Source organism: Balaenoptera borealis (assembly GCF_965194805.1).
Source record: "Balaenoptera borealis genome assembly, chromosome: 18".
NCBI classification, from domain to species: Eukaryota; Metazoa; Chordata; class Mammalia; order Artiodactyla; family Balaenopteridae; genus Balaenoptera; species Balaenoptera borealis.
Genome location: NC_138877.1, coordinates 49,982,885 through 49,995,793, shown reverse-complemented (window position 1 = coordinate 49,995,793; position 12,909 = coordinate 49,982,885). Strand labels below are relative to the sequence as shown.

At 37.5% G+C, this 12,909-nt stretch overlaps 1 protein-coding gene across 1 annotated transcript in view; it reads left to right on the top strand.

Annotated features, from left to right (window-relative positions):
- LOC309615922 (uncharacterized protein) overlaps window positions 1–12,909 on the top strand; it is a gene marked incomplete at its 5' end in the record, with an annotated part of 457,881 nt that overhangs the window by 346,755 nt on the left and 98,217 nt on the right. The window lies entirely within an intron of this gene.

Genomic DNA, 12,909 nt, shown 5'->3' with positions numbered 1-12,909 from the left:
TATTGTTCTATGGTGGGGGAGGGGAGGGGGGTGATTCCAAAATGGAAGACGTGGAGAAGCTGGAACTTGGTGATAGAGTGGCTGGTCAGTTCAAGAAGGACAAAAAACAAGGACATTTTGGCCGGTGCACTAGGGCACCAGGGTCAGTGCTGTTCTGGTAGATGTTTAACATTCAGCTCTCTGGGAAAAGATCCTGATTTGTAGTATTTGCTAATGTTTATAAAATAAATACCCCCAAGATGGCTGATTTTAAGCTACAACGTGATGTCAACTGGCTCAAAAAATTTCTGGAAGTTTGACATTTGGCTCTGACAAGCTTTTAAGAGCCAGATCCAGCACATCATTGGCAAGATAGGGGCTGAAATGTGCTATGTGTGTGTGTGTGTGTGTGTGTGTGTGTGTGTGTCTGTGATGGGATACTCCATTATAAACAGAAGTGGTTTATGTCTGTGCAGTCTAACAGCCAAGGGTCTTGGGGATATTTGGACATTGGTGGGTCAGAAAACTGCGTGGCATCTCTGGTCAGTCTTTGACATGAGTTGTTGCAGGTAGCAACATTCTGAGCTTGTGTTGGTGGGTGCAAGGTCGTTGTGAGTTTTGTTGACCATGCGAATGGCTCTGAGGACTGGCCAGGATGGCATCAGGAGTTATGTGTCTCTGTGGCCAATGACAGTGTATATTGTGTCCTGTCCTTGTAGGACAAGGTACCAACTTCTTTTTGTGCCTCTAGGGACACCAGTAGGTACTCATGTGCATTCTAGTGTCATTAAGAATTTGTTCAGTCTATGGGGCTATAGACCTATTTGGGGTTTTGCATCTAGATATGCTTGTGGTAAGGATTCCCTCTGCTTTTGTTTCTGAGAAAGAACATTAGTGTGGCAATCTGTCAACAAATGGTGAAGTGTGACTGCCAGCACACACTGAATGTCAAGTGTTTCTAAGTTGTTCCAAGTGACAGAGGAAGGTCTTAACACATCTTCAAGGAGCACCAGGCTCCTTGGGGTCATGCCTCTATGCCTTGAAGGTGCTATCGTTGACCACGTGTGTTCCCCTACGCTGGAATTGACTGCGGCTGAGACCCATTTTTGGAGAAACAGGGAAGGGACGAGGTCATTCAAGCTAGCCTCCTCCTGGATAGAGTGTTATACATGTCCATGCTGAGTGCAAACCAATGAAGAGCCTCATCAAAAACCACCATGAGTGTTTGCACTTATCCTCTAGAAGAGGGGTTGGCAAACCATGGCCTCCAGGTCAAATCCAATCCCCTCTCCTGTTTTTATAAAGTTTGGTTGTAACTAGGCCATGCCCATTCATTTGCATGCTGTCTATGGCTGATTGTGCTACAACTTGTGACAGAGACTGTACAGCTTGCAAAGCCAGCAACCTTTCCTCTCTGGCCCTTTACAAAGAATTGTTTCAGAGTTCCTCCTGTTTCTCAGCTCCACTGACCCACATCTTCATTTTCCTGATTTTTCTACTTCTGTGTTGGTAATTATGCAGAGCGATAGAGGTGTTAGCTAACACTGTGTTGGGAATCATATTGCAATATGTAAATGTACCCAGTCAACAGGTTGTACCCCTTAACTTTCCACAATGTTATACTTCAATTATATTTCAATTTTAAAAATTGAAGGGACTGAATAGGATATGTTGGATGGCATATTGTGCCTCTTTCTTCCTTGGGCTTTAACTCAGGTTTTAGGACTTTCCATGACGTTAATAAGCACAGATGACTTCAAAAAATGATGAATGATGGTCAGTGTTAAGTGTGAAATTCTTCAATGTTAAGTATTTAAATTCTCTTTTGAAAAGTATGAGACCTTGTGTACAGGAGAAAAAAGAAATATTAAAGGAATTTCATTAGTGCCAATTTTAGAAGAAAGAACTGATTGTTCTTGCTTTTGAAAAGTTCCTCTTTCCCAGAAATTGGAGAATAAACCATGTACCTCTGAAGAAAGAACAGACCCTTCCTTCCCTTTTTTTAGAGAAGATCTTTCTCAGCAATAGTTACCAGGTATGTTCTTGACAAGAGACATGGACATCAGCTACTTACTCCCATAGTTTCAAAGGAAAAAAAAAGTCTTCCACAAGTTCAGCCAAAGAGCAAAAGTGTCATTTTTTTGGACATAAGACACCATCTAAATATTTGGATTAAGGTTGAACAACGGGGTACAGAGACTGTATTAGTTTCCTAGAACTCCTATAATAATGTACCTCAAGCTGAGCAGCTTAAAACAGCAGAAATGTATTCTCTCACCGTTCTGGAGGCCAGGAGTCCAAAATTAAGGTATTGGTAGGGAGCCTCTAGGGGAAGATCCTTCCTTGCCTCTTCCGGCTTCTGGTAGCCCCAGGCATTTTGTCACCAATGGAAGTATGGCTGCAATCCCTGCCTCCGTCTTCACATGGCCATCTTCCCTCTCTGCCTGTGCCCAAATTTCCCTCTTTTTATAAGGACACCAGTCATAGTGAATTAAGGGCCCACCTTAAGGACCTCATCTTAACTTGATTACATCTGCAAAGACCCTATTTCCAAATAAGGTCACATTCATAGGTATCAGGAAGGCTAACACATCAACATATCTTTTGGGCGGGACACACTTCAAGCCATAACAGTGACCAAATGTTTATGAACCATGACTGGACACACAAGAATGAATTGAGGCGAACACATTCTCTAGCTTGGGAATCTGAAATCAAAGCAAAATAGGAAGGTTTTTTTTTTTAAAGGATGTCATGAATCAGAACTGTGACAAGCCAAAGCCTTGTGCAAACTGAAATTGTAAGGGAGCAGAAAAGATATAAGTAGGTGGAAAGAGTAAATTGCTGGGTCAATAAAAGACAAGGTGGTGGAAAAACCGAATTTTATGCTTTTCCCAAGACACATGTTGACACTTTCTATATGGGAAGCCTTGTCTCAAGTGCACCCTAGACTCGCTGTTTGGGGCAGAGAACTCAGCCAGCTGAGGACTCAGGGTGTGCTCTTCCTTACAACCAGAGACGGGTGTCACTCTCTCCTAAAGAATATTTTCGATACTCTTGAGTGCAATACTCCTGTGCATTCAAAGAGATGGCAAAATAAGTTGCGTACAGCCTTAACTTTTCTTCCTGATCAATAGAAACAAGCCTGTGGTTTTTGAGCTTTCCAAGAAGTGGCTTTAATACTCTGTTCAATTTAAGTCTCCTATATCAACCTCCAGAAAAATCAACAAAATTTTTCTAGAAGGAATTTTAGTTCTCATTAAGGCATTTGCTTTTTGGTACTTTTAAACCTAGGTGGGAAACTTTTTTTATTCTTAAAATCTTTCAAGATGGAAATTTTCATCCTTGCTGTCTGAAGATAATGTCTTCACTCTTGTTTTGTGACTTTCATTTTGGGGTACAGAGTCAAGTTGGATCCGAAAGTGTGTTTGCTACTTTTGACTTTGGTAAGCAACATTCATCTGAATGCCCGTATTCCCCAATCTTTAACAATCGCTATTTCAGGTGGAAGTGTGCTGCATTTTATTGAGAAGCCTTCCACCAATTGCCAGAGTTCTTTTATGGGAACCTTGGCATACTTTAGTAGTGTGGCTGTAAAATGTTTACAATCATGTTAACTGTCAGGATCTGAGAATGATGTATGAACATTGTCAAGTTGAAGATACATCTTGCCGGAAAAAACTATATTATGTGGTTGCCTGGCACATTTAAATCAGCAATGCTTGTTTTAACTCAAGGAAAATAGTTTCTGTGTTGGATAAAAGCAAATTGTGTTATAAAATTCTGTATAACATACTGTGAAAAGTTCTCTCATGTTCCTGAAGAATTTAGTTTAATTAGGCATTATCAGAGAAGGGACAAAAATCAGATATGACATCATCAGGAAGCATGTGAATAAAACCAATAGAAAAGTAATTGCATCAGTAATGGTCTCCCTTTTAGGATAGTTGGTTTATTCTTTATAAATCTAGGCTTTCGTGTATTTCTCTTTTGTTGTTTATTAACTTTAATTTTATTATGTTAAGGGTAAAGAAACATATGGCAAAATATAGCCCATACTTTTCTTTTGCTGTGTTCCATTTAAAAGAAGAAAGATGAAAGTGAAGAGTAGGATGTGATAATCCTCTCTAAAGAAGCCTTCTTGGTTTCTTTATTTTTCTGTGCAGATTTGATGTTACCATATTAAGAGGGAAGGAGTAATTGTTACATAATTAAATCTGCTCTCTCAGATGTCACTGTCAATCTATTTTGCTTTATATTTTTAAAAGTTTCTAGAAAATATATCTAGTACTTGCTTTTGAAAGACCCAGCCTGGATAATAAATCAAGTTACATACCAAATATTTCTTTCATTGCAGATCGCATGAACTCTAAGCTTTGTTGTTGTTTTTCTTTGATTTGGGGAAAAAAACAGGATCTCTACTTAAAAAGCAGATGAGCCCCGATTCTGGAGTCAGACTACCTGTTTTCAAATCTTGGCTCTGCCGCTGATTAGCTTTATGACCCAGGGCCAGGCACATAATCTCTCTTTAACTTAGCTTCTTTATGTATAAAATGAGAAAATGATGTTATCTCTCCCATGGGGTTAAAAGAGTGCCAGCCAGAACTTTAGCCCTTCCTATTATTTGCAAGATGAATAGACAACCTGTTCCACACAGCAAACATTTGATCATGCACACTTACCTGGTCAGCTCATTTGTCATCTGCTCTCCACGGGGCCACCATATCGCACAATATAGAATATAATGTGAATGACACCCCCGGAGGCCCATGATTGTGTTCTCCGAGAATAATGTCTCCTGGTGTTGTATAATTTGGAGGCCTTGCTCCATCTGGTTCCATTTTATACCTATCAGTGCAGACCATCAGCTTTTTGCAAAACTTCTAAACCACACTAAGAGGATGAATTTCCTCTCTGCGTTCCAGAAGAGGAGAGAGAAAAATTCTTCTATTGTAGAAGAAAACAAACTAAACAAACACATCTATAGAGATGTGACCAAATTGGACTAAGCAATGTAGTCAGTTTGCTATTCTATAATTCATCTAAAACAGGCAGATTATTCTGGGGAGACCTCACAATACTTTGTGTTGCTCAGGTAATGTAAAAGGATGCTCTTAGGGAACCGGTATAACCGAATATTTCGGTTCTATTATCATGGCAATATTTACCGTGGGTGTTCCCTAATAGATGTTGCTTTCAAAAATGTGTCTTTTATAAGACAAGGAAGGGTAAAGATATTCTGTTTCTTATTCTTTTTGGGGGGGACTTTGAATATGTGACCCAGAGTATACAGCATTCATTGTATTAGCATTTCAGAGCTCACCCCTGGACATCAATACTCAAGAGACATTGATACTCAGTTGGACTAAATTCAGAAGAATACTTTGAATTTTAAGGTATGGGAATTTGTGCTTATTTTTGTTTCAAAACGGTAACCACCTGCTGCTTTGCCAGAGTTTTGTTTCTTCCAGTCAAAATAATGTAGCTCTTAAAAATTCATTTTCTCTACTTCTGAGAAGCAGAACATTAGGAGAGAATGTTCCCTTCTGTTTCTTTAGTTTTTGTTTGTTCCCCAAGTTGATTACCAGACCCTAGGGGTAACAGAATCTAATTCAATCATCATAAATGTAGCATGAGGCCCATTTAGGAATTTTCTAGTCTGTAATCCAATCACATCATCATGCTTTTCTGGCCAAAAAAGAGACTGTCGCCAACAGCACCGAGAAGGCATCTGAAGTTTCCTTTTTTAAACTTCACATTAATAACAACCACTTGTAAAAATAAACTGTGTTCAAAAGGGAAGTGCTTCTTCATATCTCCTCAAAGAATTGTGAAATTACTATGTGTAAATGTTTACAAAGGCTTTAATTAGCACCTTGGGATTTCACATAGAGATCTGTAAATAAACAGTGGATTGAAATTCGAAAAAATACTTTTGAAACCTTTATACAATACTTTTAATTAAGGCCTAACGCCTCATCCTGACTATATTATTTCTAGGAACTTCTGTAATCCTTTATCTTAGTTTCTGCTATTGCTTTCTGTCTCCAGTCTTCTTTCCACTTTTACAACTGCCTTATTCTTACCAGCTTGCCATTCTATCATGGACTGATGGTGACTTCTCCCCAAGATTCTGAATTTTCTACTTATATTTGAACACATCATCATCATCCATTTCAATAACACGTTTTTATACCTGATGCCCTTGACTTTCCTCCATATTTTTCATTTATTTATGTATTTAATTTGATTTAACTTTGATCTACAACCTGAATTTTTTACATTCTCTGCTCTTGGATTGCTGGAGAAAGTCATGCTGATTTAGGTGCTCTAAATTCATGGCCAATAACCTTTGATGAGCTCTCAGCGAACCCTGCTAGCCAGTTGCTATGATGCAGAGCCATAGTCTTCATAGCTGCCATTCCATAGATGTTTTTCTCTCTTCAGACCTGGAAACCAATCCATATCCCCTTTTATTTTCACCAAGATTAATAACACCATCTAAAAAAAAGTCAAACATTTCCCAACTCATATTCCCTCAGGTATTTCCCACCTTACATTTACTTTGTATTAATATTTTCATCTGTCACCTTATTCTTAATTCTTATAAAGTCTTAATTCTTATAATGGAGAAAGAATATTCATTTTCCTCTCAAGGCCAGTGGTTTATACTATGCTCACAATCCCATCCCTTTTGCAGACCTTGATCTATTAATTATTTCCTTTATTTCACATCTTCAAGAACTTTCTTTCGCTTTCTTTCTTCCTTCCTTTCTTTCTTTCATTCTTTCTTTCTTTCTTTCTTTTCCTTTTCTTTCTTTCAACATGCTTGTATCTTTCTTGAAACTGCTACTTTCTATGAGTTTCCTTTTCAGTAGCATTCTATGCTCACTAGCTCCATTTTTTAATAACTTGCTGATTCCATAAACACAATTTGATGTGTAGTATTCCATTGAGAGTAATACTCTACTGAAGTCACAATCTCCTAATTGTAATGAATCACCTTATATTTAAAATAAATCACAAATATTTACATGCTTATTGTCTGTCTTCTCAAACGAGAATAAAAACCCTTTCAAGACAAAGACTTTATCCATCTGGTTCCTCACTGTATATCCTACATATCCTGTCTGGTGCAGAGTTGGTACTCCATAACTGTTCACTGAGTGACCAGGTAATCACCTAATCCAAACCAACTTTAATTTTCAGAGACTTCTGATAATAATTCTGCTCAATATTAATTTTATGAGGAAACATTGTTTGAGGATGATCTTCCCCATCTTTCATTTCCACCAAGATATCCAGTCAGCCCCCAGTTTCTTGTTCTACAAACTCTCATATGTATACTTTTCTTATCTGTTCTTATTTCAGCATTCTCAAACTGGAAAATTTCAGTACCATATCCTAGTACAGTATCCATGCTTCTTGTTCAATCCATCCTGCACTGAGCTACTAGTATAACCTTCATCTGAAACAAAGTTCTGGCCACACAACTCTCAGCAGCTTCTGTTGCTTACACACTGGAATTGTAGGCTCTAATTGGTCTTTACTGCCTTATCTCTGAAAATTTTCCTATATGAAATTTATGTCCCAGTTAAATATTTTTCAAATATACTCCATGGTTTTTATAAATATAAATAAAGATAAATGCCTTCCTAATCCAGTTCTTCTGAAATTTCTTCTTCCCTTAGCTATCTAACCCATCTGTCAGGATTTAATTCCAATGTTACCGCCTTCATTAAGCTCTGTCAGAGCTCCCCAGATGGAAGTGACCTGTTTCACCTGTAAATCTTCATAACATTTTGAACTCTTTTCATGGTATGCCTCACATTATGTATTTATTCAACATATTCTATATATTTTTCTCTTGCTTACAAAATTTTACATTGTTTGAGTACAGGGATATTGTTTTTAAAGTCCTTTTATTTCCTTAGTGCTTAGCATAGCACCTTTTCCCTCCAGCTTTATTGTAGCATAATTACATACAGTGAAATCCATTTAAGTGTACAGTTTGATGAATTTTGGTAGTTACATACAGTTATCATACCATAATCAAGATATACAATATTTCTAATACTATAAAAAGTTTCCTCATGCATCTTTGAAACCTGTCCTCCTTTAATCCATAGACTTAGGTGATTACAGATTTTTCTGGAACTATAGTTTTGCCTTTTCCAGCCAGAATTTATATGAATAGAATCGTATAAATTGCTTTTGTCTCTGACTGCTTTCATTTTGCAGTTTTCCACCCATGGTGTTTCATATTTTAATTGACTTCATGTATTGAAATTCCGTTGTATTGCTGAATATGAATATACCACAATGTTATGTTTACCCATTCACAAGTTGATGGATGTTTTGAGGTTTTTTTTCAGCTTTTGGGTATTACAAATAAAGCTGCTGTGAACATTTATGTACAAGCTTTGGAATGAACATGTGCCTTCATTTCTCCTAGCTAAATCATGCTGTAGATATGTGTCAGGAAGCTGAGTGCAGCCAGTCCAATAAAAAGTCATAATCCCTTGCTCAGTTCTAGGACCTGAGCCAATTTTCAGATCTGGAACCCATTGACTAACAGGTGGCCTCATTCCTAGGAAGAAGGTCACAGCAACTTCCTGGCAATTGTATATTATAATGATTTCACAGTCCCTCCCCTGAAAGACCTAAGTCTTTACTCAGATTACTACATACTTGGGAGAGGGAAATGCTCAGACATTTCAAGGACTATTAGACACAAGTAGAAAGTGAATTTGATGCTTGGGGAACCAAAGCACCATCACGGCTCCCCTGCTAGAATACTGGTTTATGAAGATAAGATAATAAATGGAGTTCTGACTAAAATCCAGTTTCTAATGGGTCCACTGGTTCCACGGATCTACTCAGTGGTCATTTCCCGAATGCATAACTAGGATGAACATACTTGTAGTTGGGATAATTTTTTCATTGAATATTTTGCCTGTTAGATAAGAGATAATATAATGAGGACAGCCTAATAGAAACCTCTGAAACTTCCTCCACCCATGCTGGCTCACACATTCTGGGGCAAGGGTGTAGTAGAGCATGGCACAGATAGTGGGGTGGTGGTCCCTTATCATTTCCTTATCTCCTTTTAATTTGTCAGTCTGGCGTCTTTCAGATACTGATGGATCCTGGAGAATAACTGTAGATCACTGCAAGTTCAAACACATAGTAGCCCTGTTTGCAGCCGCTGTGCCAGATGTTTCATTGTTGCTAGAGGAGATATAGAAAGCCTCAGCTAAATGACACTGGCCCATTAATTTGGTAAATGCATTCTTTTTGTATTCTAATAAGAGAAGAGGATCAGAAATAGTCCATATTTTCATGGAATGGACAAAAGTATTTATTAATAGGTTTGCCCTACCTAGGGCTATGTTAACTCATCCCCCTTCTCTCATAATAGGATATAAGGGGATCTGGAGCCCACAGAACAGTGCATGCATCCATCATATCAATGACATTATGTTGATTGGGCAGGATGAACAAGAGGTGGCTATTTGTTACCGGCTCTGGATCCTACATCAGGATCTATCCCATCCTCCTTTTCCTCAATAGAGGTCTTCTTTTCTTTAAGCCTAATTCATTTATTTGCCTACTCAAAATTCTTGTGCTATTGATTATACTTTCCTTGTCTTGTATATTTAACATCTTCTCAAATAGCTTTTTCTTATCAATTTTTGAAGCTCTCCATTAAAACAAACTCTGACAATCCTTCCTTTACCCCAAATTCCCATCTATCCTTGTTTCCATCCCTTTACCTTGTCCCACCTTATAATCAAACTTTTCCAGTTTGGTTTTAATATCTATCATGTAATAAAATTTGATGTTATATTCCAGCTTTGCAATCCCCTTGAGCTCCAGATTCATATAACTAACTGCGTACATAATCTTTTTACTTGGATGATTCAATGTTACCTCAAACTCAACTTATTTAGATTCAAAGTCACGCTCCATTTGCCACTTCTAGTCTTTACACCCAGTGGTCTTTGACTCAGTCTAGCTCCAGAAAACACAGGAATTAATCTTAACATTTCCCTCTCTCTTATTCTCAATACCTGATCTCCCACTAGGAAGGGTTTTTTTCCTCCCAATGCTTTTCCAATGTGTCCCTCTTTCTTCTCTACTGCCTCTGCCCTTGTTCTAGAATACTCTCGCCTAGAGTATTGTAATCATTTTCTAACAGACTCTCCCTTAGGGTCAGTTGTCCTCTTCCAGTCCTTACTCCATAGTCAGAATAATTTTTTTTCTTCAAACAGAAACCTGATCAAGTCACAACTTCTGTATAACCGTTTAGTAAAATAAAGCCCTAAATATTTAATGTGGCCAAACACGCCCTGCATTGTCTGTCCTCACTTTTCTCCACATTGTGCTTTAGTAATACACAACTCCCTCACCCCACGCTCTTCAAGTAGGGAGCTCTTGCCATTCAATCACCAGTCATGCAGGAAGGACTTCTCTGGCCATCTCAGTCATTTATTTCTCCCTGTTAAATGTGCTCTATACATGTACTCCATTCTGTTCCCTTATTTATGAAACATTCAACTAGAAGTTGCTATGTGTCAAACATTATATAAGCATTTAAAATATTAGCTCGATTAATACTTATAACAATCCTAAGAAATAGATACTTTAAAATTTTCCATTTTACATATCAGCAAACTGAGGGCAGAGAGGTTAAGTAAATTTCCCATGGTCACATAGCTAGTATGTGACAGAAGGGATCAATCTCATCAGATCCACGAAGGGGTCCATGGATCCAACAGAAGGGGTCCATGTTTTAAGGACCTTACTTATGCTGCCTCTCTCCCTGAGTGACATTTTCCAAAGTCACAACTTACATTTATTTGTGTGAATGTCTACTTTCCCATTCTAAAGATAACGATCTGTTTTACTCCTTATTATGGTACATAATACAAGTAGAGATGAAAGAATGAAAACTGAATGAATAAAATATTGAACTATTTATTTACATCCATCTGTATTTTGGATGTTAACTTCCTCTCATATTTGTCCTGTGCTCTGGAGTTTCATATTGCTAGGTTAATTATTTCCAAGAACATCTGTATGAGCTTTGGCAGAGGTATTTAAAATAGGTAATGAATATTTTCATGGCCTAACAACTTAAAAAATGGAGGGTCTTAAGTAGAGATACCAGCATGTCAGAAATGTTAGAGAATATTCATTTTTCACTCACGTTGAAAGTTTCATGAACCAGAAAGTTTCATGATGTTTCATTTCCCTTCCTCCAATTAATTATGAATTCAAATTCCTTGTCAAGCTAAAGTCAAGGAATAGTAAAAGAAGGGAACATTTTTCTGATTATGAAATAACACATGTTCATTACATGGAATTTTAGAAATGTAGAAGATTTTTAAGAAGAAATTAAGAATCAATTACTGCTAAATCTGCCAAGAAAAGAAAAACCAGAATAGTTTGGTGCATAAATCCTTTAACACCTATATGCATACATAGATATATAAGTCATATTTATACATACATATATGTCAAATACAGAGGAATACATATGTGTGTATGAGTGTGTATACTTCAGAATTAGCATGTTACTTTAAATGAATGCTTATTTAATTTTATATAAGAAGCATATTTCACTATTATTGTTTTTCAAAAGCATGATATTTAATGTCTAGATAATATTCATCCTATGGATAAGCCATAACTTATTTTACAACTTGTTCTTATTTTCAGTATCTTTAAAAATAATAATTCAGTGTTTTCTTATGTATAAACCACTATCCACATCGCTGAACTTTTCCTCATGATTGAGTTCCCAAAGTGGAGAGACAAGATCTTAAATGTTCTCACCCGAAAAAGGAAATAATAATTACGTGAGGTGATGGAGGTGTTAGCTAATGCTACATTTGTAATTATATTGCAATACAACATGTGTATCAAATCAACATGTTGTACACTTTAAACATACATAATGTTATATGTCAATTAAATCTCAGTTTAAAAAAGTGAATTTTAATTTCTTGATTCATATTGCTGACTGCTTCCCAGAAAGGTTGTACATAATTAAACAGAAGCATACAGGGGTACCTACTTTATGATACCTTTATCAACTTTAAATATTGCTCCTGGAAACAAAATCTTTGATGATTAAAAACTTTGATAACACTGTGTCAATGAGTGTTTGAGAAACAGATATGTTCGTATTTTGTGAATATGTATAAAAATTGCTACAAATTTTATGGAGGGAAATTTGGAAACTCCTGCTAAAATTTCATTTCTCTTTTGATAGCAATTTAATTAGTTTCTAGGATTTCTCCAGATATGTTCAAGCTTGGTCTCAAAGTCATGTGTACAAAAATATTCATGACCCCTTGTTTGTAATAGCCAAAGGCTGTAAGCCACCCAACTATCCATCTATAGGAGGTTGGTTATATAAATATGGTATAGTCACACCGTAGACTACTGGATCAATTAGAGCTCTCAATGCTAAAAATAACAGAAATCTAACCCAAATTGGCTTACACTATAAGAAAATCCATTGATAACTTGACAGTCCAGAGGCAGAGTGGACTTCAGGGTGGCCTTAACCTCCTGACTCTCATATTGTTGACTCTTTTTTTTTTAATTAATGAATTAATTTATTTAGTTTTGGGTGTGTTGGGTCTTTGTTTCTGTGCGAGGGCTTTCTCTGGCTGCGGCGAGCGGGGGCCACTCTTCATTGCGGTGCGCGGGCCCCTCACTATTGCGGCCTCTCTTGTTGCGGAGCACAGGCTCCAGATGCGCAGGCTCAGTAGTTGTGGCTCAGGGGCCCAGTTGCTCCGCGGCATGTGGGATCTTCCCAGACCAGGGCTCGAACCCGTGTCCCCTGCATTGGCAGGCAGACTCTCAACCACTGCGCCACCAGGGAAGCCCCCTCTTGACTCTTACTATCCCCAAAGA